We start from the raw sequence: 20,536 nt of genomic DNA, 5'->3' as shown, positions 1-20,536 counted from the left end.
TCCTTCCTTCCTTCCTTCCTTCCTTCTTTCTTTCTTTCTTTCTTTCTTTCTTCTTTCTTTCTTTCTTTTTCTTTCTTCTTTCTTTCTTTGTTTCTTTTTCTTTTCTTTCTTTCTTTCTTTTTTTCAAAAAAGAAAGAAAGAAAACAGAATGCCCCTAAACATAATATTAGCCAAAAAAGTTGGGTTTGTGCTATGATTAAAACTCAATGTCATCCTGTCTTCCCAAACAATACTGCCCACAATGAGAGCAAAACAAAGGCTTTACAAGGACTTACCTCTTTATCCAGTGAGCTAACTAGAAATTCTAGAGTCAATAACCCCTTTCCAAGATGGCTAGAAATATAATTCAGTAAACAGAAAAGAATCATGGGCTCAATTCTTACTTGTCTTGCACAGAAATAAGGGTACTTATTCTTGTTAGATGCTGCATCGTACCCTGCATTTGTAGACCAGTTCCAAGACTTATAGAAACAGCTGTTACCAAAACCTTCCCCAGTTTCCCCCAATCCTATACGAATAGGTTCTTTCTCCTAGAAGAACAACAAAGCTGAGTCATGTTAAATAAATTTGAAGAAGAAAATGTATAAATTCAAGAGGGGGAGATTGTTGTCAAGAACAAATAGTTCCTCTTCAAAAGGTTTCAGTTTCTAGTTCTTTGTTCTATTCTAAAAGGTAATCTTACCTATTCATCTATCAGCCCTCCTTATCTCTGCTGTGACCAAACTTGTCCAAGAATTTCCCATCACCTATGTACCTGTCCTTCCAGTCAAAAGCCCATCCTTGCCTCCTTTGATGATGTCAACAATAGTCAATCAGAATTAGCTTAGATTGTGTGGTCTAACCCCAGTTGGCAGAGGGAGGACACAGAAACAGGGTCTGTGTTAAGGCTAAAACTTGTGTTCTCCTTTGTTCTAGGTGCACTCCCTTGCCTCTGCCTTGCATGCAGGAAGCCCCTTCCATAGAAGTAAATTGCCTTGCTGAGAAAACTTTTGTTTGAGTGTTAGTTCCACTTTGCGATACAAAGCATTTTACTTCTAACATTATGATCTTTTGAAATGACTAATAATTTATTTACTTGCGCAACTGGAGAAAAAGATAGTTTGAATAAGAGAGTTACTTCTAATGGCACTTAAAAACTTCTAAAAGAAATCTTGAGAGAAGAAGTTATATTCAAGATTTAAATAAAATATTGTTTGAAAATATTTAAAAATATTTTACAGACGTTTTTGTTGTTGTTGTTGACTCCAACTGCTCCTTCTTCTTCTATCCTTGTGATCTGAACTCATTCCTTTCTGCTTGCTCCTTTAGCTCCCTTATACATCTTAGGCATATTCTGTTTTTCTTTTGGAATTCCACAATGCACACATTTTCTTCTCTTAGGCAATAAAAAAAAATTCGGCAAACTATGTTTTTTCAAATTGTCCTGAGGTGGGAGAATTGCTTGGACCTGAGAGGCAGAGGTTGCAGTGAGCAGAGATCACACCACTGCACTCCAGCCTAAACAGCAGAGTAAAACTGTCTCAAAAATAAATAAGTATATAAAATAATAATGAGATGAGGTCTCATTCTGTTGATCACTAAGCCAAGCAGAAGCATCAAGCAGGGAACTGGATCATGCAAACATGCCTCCCTAGATAAGATGCATGCAAAGATGAAAAGATACATAACTCCTTAACATTTTGCCCACAAGAACATTTCTTGTGAGTCCCAATATCTATCTTTAACCTAAAGCGTTTCTGTTAAAGTTTGCCATGGCAAGGTAAATCGATAGCTTATCTTCACAGGTATGGAGTACGTAGGACAGAACTAAAAGTCATCTACCTGTCCACCTAAGACAAGCACATATCTGATTGTTTTCTTTTCTACTGTCAATGTTATCATTGGCAGATTCACTGAGCCAGAAATATATATCAATAACTATTTTCTCCTCCACCGCCACAAAAAAAAAATCTGTATTTCTCAATATTTCACCTTTTCCCCTTTAAATTTGAAGCTGTCATAATAATCTTGGGAGAAAGTCAGACACCTGCGCTCTAGGTGTGCATCCTTAACTTTGGAAAATAAGCCGTCTAAAATGATGGAGGTTTGCCTCGGTCATTTTCATTGATTGACGTCTGGTAACCACTGAGGAATCCTGAGTGAAAGTGGCCAAGTCCTGCAGCAGCTCTTCTCTTGAGACAGGAGAATAAGGTCTGGGGACAGGGAACCTGAGGACTTCCTAGAAGTAAATCAAATGTAAAAACCCCAACTTTCTAAGACCAAGTAAGTAACTTTGTAGCTCTACTTTAGCTATCACAGGAAACATCTGCTTTACTTGCATTGGATGTACACCAGGTAAATAAATTTATAACCTCACTTTATCCTCTTAATTTGCATAGGGTGTACACCAAGTAAATGGTGTGGCTTTGGGGTCTGTATAGCTCAACCTAATAAAAATAATTTGCTGAGGTCTGGGATCTCCTTTCTCCAAAGATTCCTGAACTTTCAAAATTTTTTAGTTGGGGGACTGAGGTTTAATTTGCTGCTAAAAAAAATCTGTTTTCCTTGGAGTTTTTGCTTGTTTCTGTTGATTAAGATAGTTAAATTCTGTAAAACATTTAAAATGATTAATTCTTAGCTATATATGAGTGACCATGGCCCATGACACAGCCCTCAGGAGATCCCAGAAACATACACCAAATGAAGTCAAATAAATTTAGCAAATACATTGGTTTGGTTTAGAAAAGTGGATATCTCAAAGTGGGAGGAGGGGTGCTTCCAGCTTATAAGTAGTTTTAAAGATTTTATGGCTGACAATTGTTTGAGTTTATTAAACCACCTGGGATCAACAAAAAAAAAATTCTGGATTATTATAAGTGGTTGTGGAGACCACAGTTTTATCATGCAGATAAGACCTCTAAGTGGCAGGCTTCAGAAAGAATAAATTGTAAATTCTTCTTATTAGGCTTAAGGTCTGTGTTAATGTTAACACTGGAGAGTTATAATGAGGCATTTCTGAACCCAAATTTTTGTCATGGCTTAAAATGGTAGTTCAGGTTAAATTTTAAGAGTGTCCTAGCCAAGGATAAAGTCCATTCAGATAACTGGGGGAGGGGGCTTAAAATGTTACATTTTGCTTTCACTGTCATCAATAAAAGGTAAGTTGTGTGCTTCTTCATCAGCAAAGAGTGTTCCTTAGCTTGGGCCTCATCATTAGGTAAGAGGCTGAGCTGGGATTCTGTCTTACAGATTGTCTTTAATGACTAAAGTTAGCATTAACAACCAGTTGGTTTGAATTTATTCTTACATTTAGAGCACTCAGAAATTGTATGATTTGTGATATTATTGTTTGTTTGGCTTAGCTGTTTATTTGTTTCTGTCTTTTTTTTTTTTTTTTTTTTGGTGGTATGTTTTGGTTCTTCTTTTATCAGATTTGAACAATTCTAAACCCTCTAGCTTATGAGTGTGGATTTTTTTACTCCAAAAAATAAGAGCACTTTGCTCCCTTCAGCCCTTTGGGGCATTCTCAGGCAACAGAGAATCATGTAAAGGTGTCTAAGAGGCATGCTCCTTAAAAGGTGCAATGCCTCTACATAAGTTTCCCCATACTTGGGGTCTAATCTCAGCTGGTAGGTGCATATAAGTAGCTGATCCCTCCAACACCTTGATTCCTTGATGAGACAGGATATTTCTCTGACATTCATGGGCAGAAACTGGAGTAAATGAGTACTGGAGAAAGCTGGATAGTTTGGCATTGGCTAGGGTAAACTTTATTCACTCAGACCTGCTGCATTGGGAGTATGCAGGTGAGCAAATGCAGGAGATGAAGTAAGTGATTTTTAGTGCCAGAAGAAGCAAACTCCATACCAGTCCCATAGCAATGACTGTGGGTGGTGCCAATGACCCCTGAATTTCCAGAGAATGTGTTACAGTACTCTTTTTCTCTGCCATCCATCGATGGCTTAATTTTTAGCAGCTCAGAGGACCCTCTGCCTTTTGATGTGAGTTGGCTGCCTTCTGTCAATGAAGACAAAGAGTCAGTGTGACAGCCTTTTTGTATCCACACTTCTTGAACACGAGGTCTAGTCTGATGTTCAGGAGAAATAAGGTCACACAAACTAATTGGAGGATAATAAATGTGGGGGATTTATTGCTGATTGAAGTGGCTCTCAGTGAAAAAAGGAGCTGAAAAGGGGACAGAGTAAAAAGATAATATTCCCCTGAAGTCTAGCCATCTCTGGCCAAATTATTCTCCAAAGTTATGTCATCAAGCTGTTCCTCTGAAGTCAAGCTACTTCTCTCTGATGTCCAGCCATAGCCTCTGATACCCAGCTGCTTGCCTTTTCTCTGCCTGCTGACCCTGAGGTTTTTATGGGCACAAAATGGGGAGTGAGTGGGCTATGGGTGGTTTTGGAAAAGGCAACATTCAAGCAGAAAAACAGGGATATAAAGTGTTCAAGTTAGGCCCTGATTTTAGGCTATTCAGCTTAAAGGTTGTGCCCTTCTTGGGGACCTGTTCTTCTCTCCCTAGAATTTCTCTGTCTTATGTTTATATCACTAACACACTGTGCCATGTACTCGTAATATGGGTGGACAAAACAAGTTCAGAGAGTAATTACTGTAAAAGGCTAGATCTGCAAGCAACACACTTGGTGTCCAACACACTCCCTGACTTGGTCAAATCTGAAGGAGAACTCTAAATTACGGGGAACTAGGTCTCTAAGTTGGCTAAAACACCTGCATCTGGGGAACATAAAGTTCCACCATAGAAACTCTAGCAGTATATATGCAAAATACTTCTGATGTATTTTTATATAAATATTTAATTAAGTAGATGATTATAACCAAAGCAGATTTTAAGTTATAATGGCCTACATGGGTATTTTTTGAGATGCCCAGATAAGTGTACCTGATAACTAGAATGGCAGATACAGACACAAAAGCTAAACAAGCAGAATGTGAGAGCTACCTTCAATGGTACCTAGAGAGTAGCAAAAGAAGACAGAGAAAGAGCATCTCATCTTGAAGGAAGCCAACAAACAACTTAGAAATGCTAATTAATAACTCTCAAATGTTTTATCTTTTTAAAATAAATCTTCAGAATTTATTTTTTGAAATTTATTTATTTATTTTTGAGTTCCAGGATACCTGTGCAGGATGTGCACATTTGTTACATAGGTAAATTTGTACCATGGCGGTTTGATGCACCTACCAACCCATTACCTAGGTATTAAGCCCAGCATGCATTAGTTACTTATCGTAATGCTCTCTCTTCCCCTACTCTTCCAGCAGGCCCCAGTGTGTGTCATTTCCTTCCCTGTGTCCATGTGTTCTCATTGTTCAGCCCTCACTTATAAGTAAGAACATGAAGTGTTTGGTTTTTCTGTTCTTGTATTATTTTGCTGAGAATAATGGCTTCCAGCTCCATGAATGTTTCTGCAAAGGAAATGATCTCATTCCTTTTTATGGCTGCATACTATTTCATGGAATTCCGTAGTATTCCATGGTGTCTACATGAATGGGAGTTAATTCAAGATTTGGCTCTCTCCTTGTCTATTGTTGGTGTATAAAAAATCAGTGTGTAATATTTGTACACTGATTTTGTATTCTGAGACTTTGCTGAAGTTCCTTATTAGCTTAAGAAGCTTTTTGGCTGAGTTGATGGGATTTCCTAGATATAGGATTATGTCATCTGCATCCAGATATGGACCACATTATTTTTTTACCAGTCTATTGATGAACATTTGTGTTGCTTCCATGTCTTTACTATTATGAATAGTGTTACAATGAACATACATGTACAAGTATTTTCATAATAGAATAATTTATATTCCCTTGGAAATATATTCAGTAATAGAATTGCTGGGTTAAATGGTATTTCTGGTTCTAGATCTCTGAGAAAACAACACACCGTCTTCCACATTGGTTGAACTAATCTACATTCCCACTTACCAGGTAAAAGCATTTCTATGTCTCCACAGCCTTACCAGCATCCGTTGTTTTTTGAGTTTTTAACAATGGCCATTCTGACTGGCATGAGATGATATCTCACTGTGGTTTTGATTTGCATTTCTCTAATAATCAGTAAGGTTGATCTTTTTATATTATGTTTCTTGAATGAATAAATAAATGTGTTGTTTTGGGAAATATCTGTTCATGACCTTTGCCCACTCTTTGATGGGGTTGTGTTTTTTTGTAAATTTGTTTAGATTTCTGGTAGACTCCGGATATTAGACCTTTGACAGATGGGTAGATTGCAAAAATTTTTTTCCCATTCTGTAGGTTGCCTGTTCACTCTGATGATAGTTTCTTTTCCTGTACAGAAGCTCTTTAGTTTAATTAGATCCCATTTGTTAATTTTTGCTTTTGTAACAATTGCTATTGACATTTTTGTTATAATATATGTGACTGTACCTATGTCCTCAATGGCATTGCCTAGATTTTCGTCTAGGATTTTTATAGTTTTGGTTTTTAAATTTAAGACTTTGATTCATCTTAAGTTAGTTTTTTATAAAGTATTAGGTTAACTTTTGTATAAGGGGTCTAATTTCAATTTTCTGCATTTTTTCAGCTAAATTTACTAACTAGGAAATTATTTTCCTATTGCTTGTTTCTGTCAGGTTTGTTGAAGATTAGGTGATTGCAGATGCATGGTATTATTTCTGAGATCTGTATTCTGTGCCATTTGTCTGGGTTTCTGGTTTTGTACCAGCACCATGCTGGTTTTGGTTACTTTAACCTAAGTTGAATAGCATGATGCCTCCAGTTTTTTTGCTTTTGCTTAAGATTGTCTTAGCTATACAGGTCCTCTTTTGGTTCCACGTAAATTTTAAATTAGTTTCTACCTTTCTGTGAAGGCTGTATAATGGGATTAGCATTGAGTCTATAAACTACTTGTGACAGTATGCCCATTTTCATGATATTGATTTTTCCTATCCATGAACATGAAATGTTTGGTTTGTGTTCTTTCTGATTTCCTTGAGTGGTGGGTTGTAGTTCTCCTTGAAGAGGTTTTTCACTTCCTTTGTTAGCTATATTTGTAAATATTTTATTCTCTTTGTGACAATTGTGAATGAAAGTCAATTCAAGATTTTGCTCTCTACTTGTCTATTGTTGGTGTGTAGATATACTTGTAAGTTTTGCACATTGATTTTGTATCCTGAGACTTTGCTGAAGTCATTCATTAGTTTAAGAAGATTTTGAACTGAGTTGATGGGATTTTTCTAGATATAGGATTATGTCATCTGCAAGCATAGACAATTTTACTTTCTTTCTATTTGAATATCATTTATTTCCTTCTCTTGCCTGATTGTCCTGGCCAAAATTCCACTACTGTTTAAAACAGGAATGGTGAGAGAGGAGGTCCTTGTCTTGTGATAGTTTTCAAGGACAACTCTTACAGCTTATGAACATTCAGTATGATACTGACTCTTTGTCAGAAATAGCTCTCGCTATTTTAAAATATGTTCCATCAATTCTTAATTTATTGAGTTTTTAACATGAAGGGATGTTGACTTTTTTATTCAATGCTCTTTCTGCATCTATTAAGAAAATAATGTGGTTTCTGTCTCGGTTCTGTTTATGTAATGAGTTACATATATTAATTTGGGTATGTTGAAGCAGCTTGTATCCCATAGAAGAAGCCAACTTGATTGTGGTGGATAAGGTTTTTTTAATGTGCTGCTGGATTTGATTTGACAGCATTTTATTGAGGATTTTTGCATTAATATCCACCATGGATATTGGCCTGAAGTGTCTTTCATTTGTTATATCTCTGACAGGTTTTGGTATCAGGATAATGCTGGCCTCATAAAATGAGTTAGAAAAGAGTCTTTTCTTTTCAATTTTTTGTAGTAGTTTTAGAGAAAATCGTAAGATTTTCTCTTTGTACCTCTGGTAGAATTCGGCTATAAATTTGTCTGGTCCTCGTCTTTTTTGTTGTTGTTGTTGGTGGTGGTGGTAGGCTACTCATTACTGCCTCCACTTCAGACCTTGTTATTAGTCTATTCAGGGGTTCAAATTCTTTCTGGTTCATTCTTGGGAGGGTGTATATATCCATGAATGTATCCACTTCTTCTAGATTTTCTAATTTATTTGCATAGAGATGGTTATAGTATTTTTAAATTGCCGTTTGTATTTCTGTGAGGTCAATAGGGATATCATATTTATTATTTATTACATTGTTGTTTTGAAAATTCTCAGAATTTCTTACTTACCATTTGGTGCCTCCCACATCTCCACCTCCACCCTCACTGTATTCTGATCTTTCTGAATTTATCTGACAAAATCTGTTTCCTCTTTCTGCTACATATTTCAATCTACCATCTTTTCCTCTTTGCTTGCCACTCACTCGACAGATCCTAACTTCCAACACCCTACCTCCTGCTGATTCACCGATATCCCTGGAGGCAACTTCTCATCTGGAAGATAAGGAAAAGGGGAACCCTGAAAGAACATCTTATATGATTATTATTTTTCAGGAACAACTGGTGCAGGTAAGAAAACCCCATTGATTGTCTATCAACCCTGGTCAAAGGCTGAGTTGTGGAGAATAGTTCAATAATTTTCTGATCTCCATAAATATCCAGTTGGATTCCTTAAGAATGTGAGCTGATTAACAGAACCTATGACCTAGGTCATTCAGACCTTTAGTGGCTGTTCTGCATTTTGGTCTCAGAATTATCACTAGGAAACAGCTAGAAAAAGCACAGCAGCCAGACCCTATAGCTCACGTAATCCCTGAATGCCCAATAGTGCCACAATAAGCAGCTCCCAAACATCCAGAATACAAGCACAAAAGTACATGAAAATGAGTGACTGCTAAGTTAAATATCATTCTATTAGTATTCTAAAGAGTTGTATGTTGGAATACAATCCTGTAATGTTGCTAGAACCCAAGTGAGTTAGCTTTAGATTATTGTACATATTTTAATAAAACTTTGAGACAATATTTGAATGTCAGCTGATTGGTTCGAAAATAATAAAAATGATACATTATTAAACACGTTTATATATATATTGCATTTTAGGTTTTGGGGTACATGTGAAGAACACGCAATATTGTTGCATAGGTACACACATGGCAATGTGGTTTGCTGCTTTGATCCCCCTGTCACCTATATCTGGCATTTCTCCCCATGTTATCCCTCCCCAACACCCCAACCCCTGCTGTCCCTTCCCTAGTTCCCTCCCACAGACCCCAGTGTGTGATGCTCCCCTCCCTGTGTCCATGTGTTCTCATTGTTCAACACCTGCCTATGAGTGAGAACATGCGGTGTTTGATTTTCTGTTCTTGTAAACACAAGTTTTTAAAACAGACTAGATGACAATTTAGCTGCCCTTGTAAAATGCCATATGACAAACTGGGCCACAGCCAGAACTAAAGAACTAGTTAACTGACCAAATATCTTGCACTATTATAAAAATGGGAAAACAAAAAACTGCTCAAATCATGCATTTACACTGAAAGCAATTAACTTCTCAAACCTCTCAGCCTCAGAAAAATATTAAGCTCTCTTAGTCTGAGGACTCTTTGTTTCCACTCTGTTACTACTGTACCTCAGAAGGGACTGCCTGAGACTCAAATGGAAGCAATAGCAAGAAGATGTAACTCACAAAGACTAGGGGTGCTCTGAGAAAGGTAAAGGTTTTGTCTCTGCAAATATTCTACACTGACAAATTTAGAGAGATTAATATAATAATAAACCATTTGAATTCTGCCATGATGGCCGAATAGAAACAGCTCCAGAGTGCAGTTCCCATCAAGAGAGACACAGAAGACGAGTGATCTCTGCATTTCCCACCAAGGTACCATGTTCATTCCAATGGGACTGGTTGGAGAGAGGGCATAATGCAAAGAGGGCAAGGCAAGGCAGGATGGGGCACTGCCCCACCCAGCAAGTGCATCTGACAGGAGGATCATGAGCTTTCCCTTTCTGCCAATCCAGTTCAGATAATGCACTTCGCCCATGACCTTTGCAACCCACAGACCAGGAGATCTTTGCCAGGTTGAAAAAGTGCCATGAGTTTCTCACACAGAGCTGAGCAGCAGCCCTGACCAGTGCAGTGGGTTTTCAGCACAGAGCTAGGCAGATGTATTGGCTAACACTGAGAAAGCCTGTAGGAGGGAGTTACTCGCCCTCCAAAAAGAAGGGGAGCTGAAAGCAGGGAGACAGGCAATATGGCTAGGTGGATATCTCCCCCACAAAGCCTAGGAAACTGAAGCCCTCTCTCTTGAGAGTTTCACAGCCAACACATCAACTTGAGCTTGACCCAGAAAAATTGAGCTTGGCAGGGGGAAGAGTATCCACCATTGCAGAGGTGGGTCTAATCTTCCTATATAAACAAAAGACAAAGGAAACATACACAGCAGCTTGACTAAGTTTATGGCAGCTCAGCAGCACCTTTGCACGCAGGCAAGGGATAGACTGCTTCCTCAAGTGGCTCCCTGAGATCAAAGCTAGATAAATCCACAAAGATAGGAAGAAACCAGTGTAACAAAGATGAAATCATCAAAGGCCAGAATGCCTCTCCTCCTCCAAGGGAACACAACTCCTCACCAGCAAGGGAATAAAACTGGATGGAGAAGGAGTTTGATGAATTGACAGAAGTAGGCTTCAGAAGGTGGGTAATAACAAACTTCTCTGAGCTAAAGAAACATGTTCTAAACCAATGCAAAAAAACTAAGAACCTTGAAAAAGTTCACATGAAATGCTAACTAGAATAACAAGCTTAGAGAAGAACATGAACTACTTGATGTAGCTGAAAAACACAGCACAAGAACTTCACAAAGCATACACAAATGCCAGTAGCTGAATTGATCAAGCACAGGAAAGGGTAACAGGGATTGAAGACTAACTCAATGAAATAAAATGATAAGGCAAGGCTAGAGAAAAAAAAGTGAAAAGAAATGAACAAAGCCTCCAGGAAATATAGGATTATGTGAAAAGACCTAATCTATGCTTGATTGGTGTACCTAAGTGTAATGGGGAGAATTAATCCAAGCTGGAAAATACTCTTCAGGATATTATTCAGCAGAATTTCCCCAACCTGGTAAGGCAGGCCAACATTCAAATCCAGGAAACACAGAGAACATCACAAAGATATTCCTCAAGAAGAGCAACCCCAAGGCACATAATCATCAAATTCACCAGGGTTGAAATGAAGATAAACATACTAAGGGCAGCCAGAGAGTTTGGATCCCCCACAAACGGAAGCCCATCAGACTCATAGTAGATATCTCGGCAGAAACCCTGCAAGACAGGAGAGAGTGGGGGCCAATATTCAACATCCTTAAAGAAAACAACTTTCAACCCGGAATCTCATATCCAGCCAAACTAAGTTTCATAAGTGAAGGAGAAATAAAATCCTTTATGAAAAAGCAATTATTGAGAGATTTTGTCACCACCAGAACTACCTTACAAGAGCCTCTGAAGAAAGCACTCACCATGGAAAGGAATAAATAGTACCAGTCACTGCAAAAACATAACAAATGGTAAAGACCAATGACACAATGAAGAAACAGTGTCAACTAATGGACAAAATAAGCAGCCAGCAACAAAATGTCAGGATCAAATACACACATAACAATATTAACATTAAATGTAAGTGGCCTAAATGTCCCAATCAAAAAACACAGATTGGCAAACCTGATTAAAAAGTTAAGACCCCTCTGTGTGCTCTATTCAGGAGATCCATCTCACATGCAAAGACACACATAGATTCAAAATAAAGGAATGAAAGAAGATTTGCCAACCAAATGGAGAGCAAAAACAAGAAGGGGTTGCAATCCTAGTCTCTGATAAAGCAGACTTCAAACCAAGAAAGACCAAAAGAGAAAAAGCAAATTTTTAATGACCTACAAAAAGACTTAGACTCCCACACAATGATAGGGGAAGACTTTACCACTCCTCTGTTGATATTAGACAGATGAATGAGACAGAAAATCAACAAGGATATCCAAGACTTGAACTCAGATCTGGATCAAGTGGACCTAATGGACATCTACAGAACTCTCCACCCCAAATCCACAGAATATTCATTCTTCTTAGCACCACATTACACTTACTCTAAAATTGACCACATAGTTGGAAGTAAATAAGTCTACAGCAAATGGAAAAAAGTAAAAGTCATAACGAACAGTCTATCAGACCACAGTGCAATCAAATTAGAACTCAGAATTAAGAAACTCACTCAAAGTCACAAAACTACAAGGAAACTGAACAACTTGCTCCTGAATGTCGACTGGATAAACAATAAAATAAAGGCAGAAAAAAAAATGTTCTTCGAAACCAATAAGAACAAAGATACAATGTACCAGAATCTCTGGGACACATTTAAAGCAGTGTCTAGAGGGAAATTTATAGCATTAAATGCCCACGTGAGAAGCGAGGAATAGACAGACAGCTAGCCAGACTAATAAAAAAGAAAAGAGAGATGAATCGAATAGATGCAATAAAAATTGATAAAGGGGATATCACCACGGGTGCCATAGAAATACAAATGACCATCAGAGTTTACTACAAACAACTCTATGCACATAAACCAGCAAATCAAGAAGAAATTGTTAAATTCCTGGACACTTAAACACTCCCAAGACTAAACAAGGAAGAAGTTGAATCCCTAAATAGACCGATAACAAGGTCTGAAGTTGAGGCAGCAATTAATTACCTACCAATCAAAAAAAGCCCAGGTCAGAGGGGCTTACAGACTAATTTTACCAGACGTACAAAGAGGAGCTGGGACTAGTCCTTCTGAAACTATTCCAAACAATACAAGAAAAGGAAATCTCCCCTGACTGATTTTATGAGACCAATATCATCATGATACCAAATCCTGGCAGAGACTCAACTTAAGAAGAAAACTTCAGGCCAATATCCACGATAAACATTGATTCAAAAAACTTCAATGAAATACTGGCAAACAAAATGCAACAGCACGTCAAAAAGCTTATTCATAACGATCAAGCAGGCTTCATTCCCGGGATGCAAGGCTGGTTCAACATATGAAATCTATAAATGTAATCCATCGCATAAACAGAACCAAAGACAAAAGCCACATGATTATCTCAATATATGCAGAGAAGGCATTTGACAAAATTCAAAAGCCATTTATGCTAACAACTCTCAATAAACTAAGTATTGATGGAACATATCTCAAAATAGCAAAAACTATTTATGACAAGTCCACAGCCAATATCACACTGAATGGGCAAAAACCAGAAGCATTCCCTTTGAAATCTGTCACCAGACAAGGATGCCCTCTCTCACCATTTCTATACAATATAGTATTGGAAGTTCTAGCTAGAGCAATCAGGCAAGAAAAAGAAATAAAAGTAGTCAATTAGGAAAAGAGGAAGTCAAATTGTCTCTATTTGCAGATGACATGATTGTATATTTAGAAGACCCCATCATCTCAGCACAAAATCTCCCTAAGCTGATAAGAAACTTCAGTAAAATCTCAGGATGCAAAATCAATGTGCAAAAATCACAAGCATTCTTATACACCAATAACAGATAAACAGAGAGCCAAATAATGAGTGAACTCCCATTCACAATTTCTACAAAGAGAATAAAATACCTAGGAATACAACTAACAAATGATGTAAAGGACCTCTTCAAGGAGAGCTACAAACCACTACTTAAGGAAATAAGAGAGGACACAAATGAAAGAAAAAGCATTCCATGCTAATGGTTAAGAAGAATCAATATTGTAAAAGTGGCCATACTGTCCAAAGTAATTTATAAATTTAATGCTATCCCCATCAAGCTACCAATGACTTTCCTCACAGAACTGGAAAAAAACACTTTAAACTTTATATGGAACCAAATGAGAGCCTACATAGCCAAGACAATCCTAAGCAAAAAGAACAAAGCTGGAGGCATCATGCTACCTGACTTCAGACTACACTACAGGGCTACAGAAATCAAAACAGCATGGTTCAGGTACCAAAACAGAGATATAGACCAATGGAACAGAACAGAGGCCTCGAAAGTAACACCACACATCTACAACTATCTGATCTTTGACAAACCTGACTAAAACAAGCAATGGGGAAAGGATTCCCTGTTTAATAAATTGTGTTGGGAAAACTGGCTTACCATGTGCAGAAAACAGAAACTGTACCCCTTCCTTATACCTTACACTAAAATTAACTCTAGATAGATTAAAGATTTAAACATAAATTCTAACACCATAAAACACCTAGAAGAAAACCTAGGCAATAACATTCAGGACATAGGCATAGGCAAGAACTTCATGACTAAAACACTAAAAGCATTGGCAACAAAAGCCAAAATAGGCAAATTGGATCTAATTAAGCTTAAGAGTTTCTGTGCAGCAATAGAAATAATCATGAGATTCAACCAGCAAACAACAGAATGGAAAAAATTTTTGCAATCTACCCATCTGACAAAGGGCTGGTACCCAGAAATCTACAAAGAACTAAAACAGATTTACAAGAAAAAAACAAACAAACCAATTCAAAAGTGGGTGAAATACATGAACAGACACTTCTCAAAAGAAGACATTTATGAGGCCAACAAACATATGAAAAAATGCTCATTAGAGAAATGCAAATCAAAACCACATTGAGATTCCCTCTCATGCCAGTTAGAATGGCGATCATTAAAAAAATTTAGCTAGGCATGATGGCTGGCACCTGTGGTCCCGGGTACTTGGGAGGCTGAGGCAGGAGGATTGCTTGAGCCAAAAGTTCAACACTGCAGTTAGCTATGATCACGCCACTGCACTCCAGCCTGGGCAACAGAGGAAAACACTGTCTCTAAAAAACAAATAAATAAAAATTTTGATTTATTTTTCTCAAGCCTAAAAATATAAATTACATTAACATAAAATTATGTGAGACAATTAAAGCAATTCAATAAACTATAAAAATCTTTTAAAAAAAGCCTGGAGACAACAGATGCTGGAGAGGATGTGGAGAAATAGGGACACGTTTACACTGTTGGTGGGAGTGTAAATTAGTTCAATCATTGTGGAAGACAGTGTGGCGATTCCTCAAGGATCTGGAGATAGAAATTCGATTTGACCTAGCAATCTCATCAGTGGATATACACCCAAAAGATTATAAATCATTATATTGTAAAGACACATGCATATGTATGTTCATTGTGGCACTGTTTACAATAGCAAATAACTGGAACCAACTCAAATGCCAATCAATAATAGATTGGACAAAGATAATATGGCACATATACACCATGAAATTCTATGTAGCCATAAAAAAGGATGAGTTCATGTTCTATGTAGGGACATTGACGAATCTGGAAACCACCATTCTCAGCAAACTGACACAAGAACATAAAACCAAATACCACATGTTTTCACTCATAGCTGGGTGTTGAACAACGAAAACATATGGACACAGGGAGGGGAACATCACACACTGGGGACTGTTGGGAGGAGGCTAGGGGAGGGACAGTGGAGTTGGGGAGGTGGGGGAGGAATAACATAGGGAGAAATGCCAGATATAGGTGATGGGGGGATGGAGGCAGCAAACCACTTGCCATATACGTACCTATGCAACAATCCTGAATTATCTGCATGTGTACCCTAGAACCTGAAGTACAATTTAAAAAAAAAAGATGTCCATAAAAAAAAAAATGAATGCTCATCTGCCTTAATTGACACAGGAGCAACTATATCTTTTATACATCCAAACTTATTTAGAAACTCCATTCCTCAGTGAAATAAAAGGGTTAACATGGTTGGTGTATCTAATCAAACTATCTCATGTTTTAAAATCCATATCTATAACTTATAATTTTGTTGGATTGAGCTTTCCCCTTGAGGGCTCTAAATGTGACACCCTTAGTTAGTCCCATGTGTTTCTAATATACTGTGGTGCCTTCATTAACCTTCTGGGCTATGATCTCCTCAACAGCCATAATTCCCATATATCTTTTTCATCCAAAGGTAAACTTAGTTTTAAGAATTGGAGACAGAAGACCAAAAATGCCAAATTAAAAAACGTTCTGACAATCTACCAGGATTTAGTACTAATGATTTTTAAACATTTTCTTCTGGCTGGAAATATAAAATAGTGACAAAAATGAAATATTACAGAAGAGAGAACATTGGGATAATGTTCTGGAATAAGGGCTGGGAATGGTAAACTTGGAAAATGGTAACATTGGAATAAGGGCTGGGAATGGTAAACATTTTTTAGCCCCCCCAATCTTTCTATTAACTCCAGAAGCAAAGTATTTACTTAAGGGTATAAAATCTAACTAAGTCCTAGTCAAATACAGACATAAAGAAAATATTCTCAGGCACCCTAGTAAAGGTTGAGATGCACTGAAAGAAACCACTATCCAACTGTAAACAATACCCCTATGACTGAAAGCCATAGTTGGAATTGCCCCATTATACTATATTATCTCAAAAAGGGGCTCATTATTCTTTGTACGTGTCCCTGAAAAGCCCTATATTCTCTGTAAAGCAAAAAATAAAACAAGCGGGAGAGAAGGAAGATTTGTACAGGAATTGAGGGCAATAAAAAATATCATAATATCCACACACCCAGTAGTCCCCAACCCACGTAACCTATTAGCTATACTGACTACTGGCCAGTATTTCTCAGTTATGGATCTCTGCATTGCCTTCTTTAGTATTCCTGTAGATTCGGAGAACCAATATTTGCTTGCCTTTACCTGGAAAGAATGTCCATATATGTGTACCGTAACACCACAAGGCTATGCAGAAAGTACCACTTATTTTTTTCCAAATATTAAAGACTGATTTAGAGGATTTAATTTTTCTCAAGGTGCAACATTCATCCAATATGTGGAAGACCTTTTCACTTTTCCAGACACATATCTACTTTTCAGGAAGATATCTAGGTTTACTCAGCCACAAAGGGACACAAAGTGTCTAAAGACGGACTTCATCTATACCTGCTCCAAGTTAAGTATTTGGGGCATATTATCTCAGTCAAAAGACTTAATGTTAATCCTGATAGAGTGATAGGAATTTAATCTTTTCCAATGCCTATTACTAAAAAACAACTTAGAGGATTTTTGGAACTGGCTGGCTACTGCAGGAATTGTATTCCGAATTTCTCTCTTATGGCTCAACCTCTGTATGGTTGTATACCTATACAAATGAACAACTTGACTCCATCCATGTGGTCTCCAGAGAAACAATCAACTGCAAAACAATTAAAGAAAACCCTTCTAAACTTTTATCATATTCAAAACCTGTCTGCCACCTAGCTGGCCTCTTATGAAGTTTCACTTTTATCATCTCCAAATATTAAAATTTCCTTCTGTAATAATCTTAATCTGGACACTCTCTTCCTGGGCCCTTTTGACAAAACCTCTCATGACTGTGTGCTTATGACTGCCCAACTTCTCACCTTGAAGACAGACCCACAAGAGATGCCACTGCATAATGCTGTGATAGATTTATATATAAATGGGTCTCATTTAAGAGGGGAGCATGGAAGTTTTAGACCAAGATATCCTGTGGTTTTCTTACTAGAGGTAATTGAAGCCACTCATTTTCCCTAAGCAAGATCAACTCAAGTGACCAAATTGGTTGCCCTTATCTAAGCTTGTCAGTTGGTAAAAGACAAGACTGTGAACTGATTGCCATTATTCATTTGGGGTTGCTCATAACATTAAGATGCTATGGAATAAGAGAGAATATTTAACCTAAAGAAAACCCATTTAAAAAAAAAAAAAAAAAAAAAAAAACAGGAAACAAGTATCAGAGTTGTTAGGAAACATTCTAAACCCAGAACTTTTGGCAGATGTAAAAATCCCAGGTCACTCTACATTGAACATCAATGAAAGTTGAGGTAGGAAATTTACTGATTCTAGAGTTTAAAGAGCAGCAGTAGAGCCACCAGCCTAAATCTGGGAAATGGCCATAAAATCCAAAGCACTTAAGAACACATTAAAGGAAATTCAAAGCATTGCCCCAACTAAAGAGATATCTACTTGGAAACAGAAGGATACCTATCTCCTGAAACTCAAATATGGTGTAGATCTAATAATAAGCTCATTATTTCAATGGGATGTCAAGTGCCTCTTACAAAATATGTTCATAATCTAACCCATTGGAATTCATATAAAATGATATCTTGTTGTAAACAATATTACTGAAAACGATCCTTTATGATAGCACAAAATGTTTATTCCCAATATCTTATTTGTTCCAAATATAATCCATGGAATTTCCTACGTAGGGAACAGGGTTATTTTCCTCTTCCAGCTGACCTTTTGAGGTATGGCATCTTGATTTTATTCAGCTGCCATTATCTCAAGGTTACAGATATGTTTTCGTGATGGTCTTCATGTTTTCCCATTGGGTTGAAGCTTTTCCCTGCAGGCAAGTAACAGCAGTGGCAGTTAGAAAAATTATATTAGAAAAAAGTTATTCCATTATGGGGAGTCCTCTGTGAACTTCACAGTGTTACTGTGAAGTTTTACTGGCAGAGTTATTAAAAATATTTGTAAAACTTGGTCTATATTTTTAATGTATTCATTTTACCTATTATCTCAGTCCTCAGGACTGGTATAAAGTACCAATGGATATATACCCAGTAATGGGATTGCTGGGTCAAATGGAATTTCTGTTTCTACGTCCTTGAGGAATTGCCACACTGTCTTCCACAATGGTTGAACTAATTTACACTCCCACCAACAGGGTAAAAGTGTTCCTATTTCTCCACATCCTCTCCAGCATCTGTTGTCTCCAGATTTTTTAATGATCGCCATTCTAACTGGCGTGAGATGGTATCTCAATGTAGTTTTGATTTGCATTTCTCTGATGACCAGTGATGATGAACATTTTTTCATATGTTTGTTGGCCTCACGTATGTCTTCTTTTGTAAAGTGTCTGTTCATATCCTTTGCCCACTTTTGAATGGACTTGTTAGTTTATATCCAAAGGATTACAAATCGTTCTACTATAAGGACAAGTGCACACGAATGTTCATTGCAGCACTGTTTACAATAGCAAAGACCTGGAACCAACCCAAATGCCCATCGACGATAGACTGGATAGGGAAAATGTGGCACATATACACCATGGAATATTATGCAGCCATCAAAAACAATGAGTTTGGGTCCTTTGTAGGGACATGGATGAACCTGGAAACCATCATTCTCAGCAAACTGACAGAAGAGCAGAAGATCAAACACCGCATGTTCTCACTCATAGGCGGGTGTTGAACAATGAGAACATATGGACACAGGGAGGGGAGCACTACACACTGGGGTCAGTTGGGGGGAAATAGGGGAGGGACGGTGGGGGGTGGGAAGCTGGGGAGAGATAGCAAGGGGAGAAATGCCAGATGTAGGTGATGGGGAGGAAGGCAGCAAATCACACTGCCACGTGTGTTCCTATGCAACAATTTTGCATGTTCTTCACATGTACCCCAAAACCTAAAATGCAATAAAATAAATAAATGGAAAAAAAAAAAGTACCAATGGAATAATTAAAACACAATTGGCTAACTTAATAGAGGCATTTCACCTCCTGTGGCCCAAAGCACTCTCCCTCATGCTGCTTACATTCAAATCCACCCCTTTTGGAAAACATCAGCTATCCCCATATAAAATTATAATGGGAAGGCCCATGTGTATGGGAAGCAAAATAACCAACCCAACTTTTTTAAAGGGAGGTATATTGCAATATTGTAAGGGAGTCATTCATTATCTTTTTTTTTAAAGCCAGAATTTGACTTATTTGAATTTGTAAATTCCTTTCACAGTCGACTACCTAAAGACAGGGTACCTGGTCATAATCTGTAGTCTGGAGACCTTGTCTGTTAGAAGAAACATTTAATAAAAACTCCCTTCAACCACAATGGAAGGGCCCATACCAGGTACCATTGACTAATCCATGTGCCATGAAATTAGTGAATATAGACTCATGGAATCACAGATCTTATCTTAAAAAGGCAAAATCTCCAGAGTGGACTGTAACTTCTAGGAAGAATCTTCATTTTCAGTTTACTAAACACTGATATTTGACCCAGGATGAGAATCAATTGACAACTGTTGTGGACTGTGTAAACAGACACGGAATCAGGCGTGTATACAAAAGATCACCTTTGTTTATAGCATAATAGTCATTACAATTATTGTCCAAGAGATACTGGCAATTGATGTTTTATGCAAAAGAGGGTGCTTGCCTTTTCTTATGTAATATCCTCTTAGTAGTTAAATTTCCAGACTTCCTCCAAGATGGCCAAATAGGAACAGCTTCAGTTCACAGTTTCCGGTGAGAGTGATCCAAAAGGCAAGTGATCTCTGCATTTCCAAATGAGATACACGGTTCATCTCATTGAGAATGATGAGATAGTGGGTGCAGCCCAAGGAGGGCAATCCAAAGCAGGGTGGACCGTCGCCTCATCTGGGAAGCAGAGGGGGCTGGAGAACTCCTGCTTCTAGCCAAGAGGAGCCATTAGGGGTGTTTCGTGACACTCTGACACTCTGGCTCAGATACTGTGCTTTTCCCATTGTCTTCACAACCTGCATACCAGGAGATTCCCTCCAGTTCCTACAGCACCTGCAACCCAGGTTTT

The sequence above is a fragment of the Sapajus apella genome, unplaced genomic scaffold, assembly GCF_009761245.1.
Source record: "Sapajus apella isolate SASKATOON/1434 unplaced genomic scaffold, GSC_monkey_1.0 scaffold154, whole genome shotgun sequence".
Lineage (NCBI taxonomy): Eukaryota > Metazoa > Chordata > Mammalia > Primates > Cebidae > Sapajus > Sapajus apella.
This window is presented reverse-complemented; position numbering follows the sequence as displayed.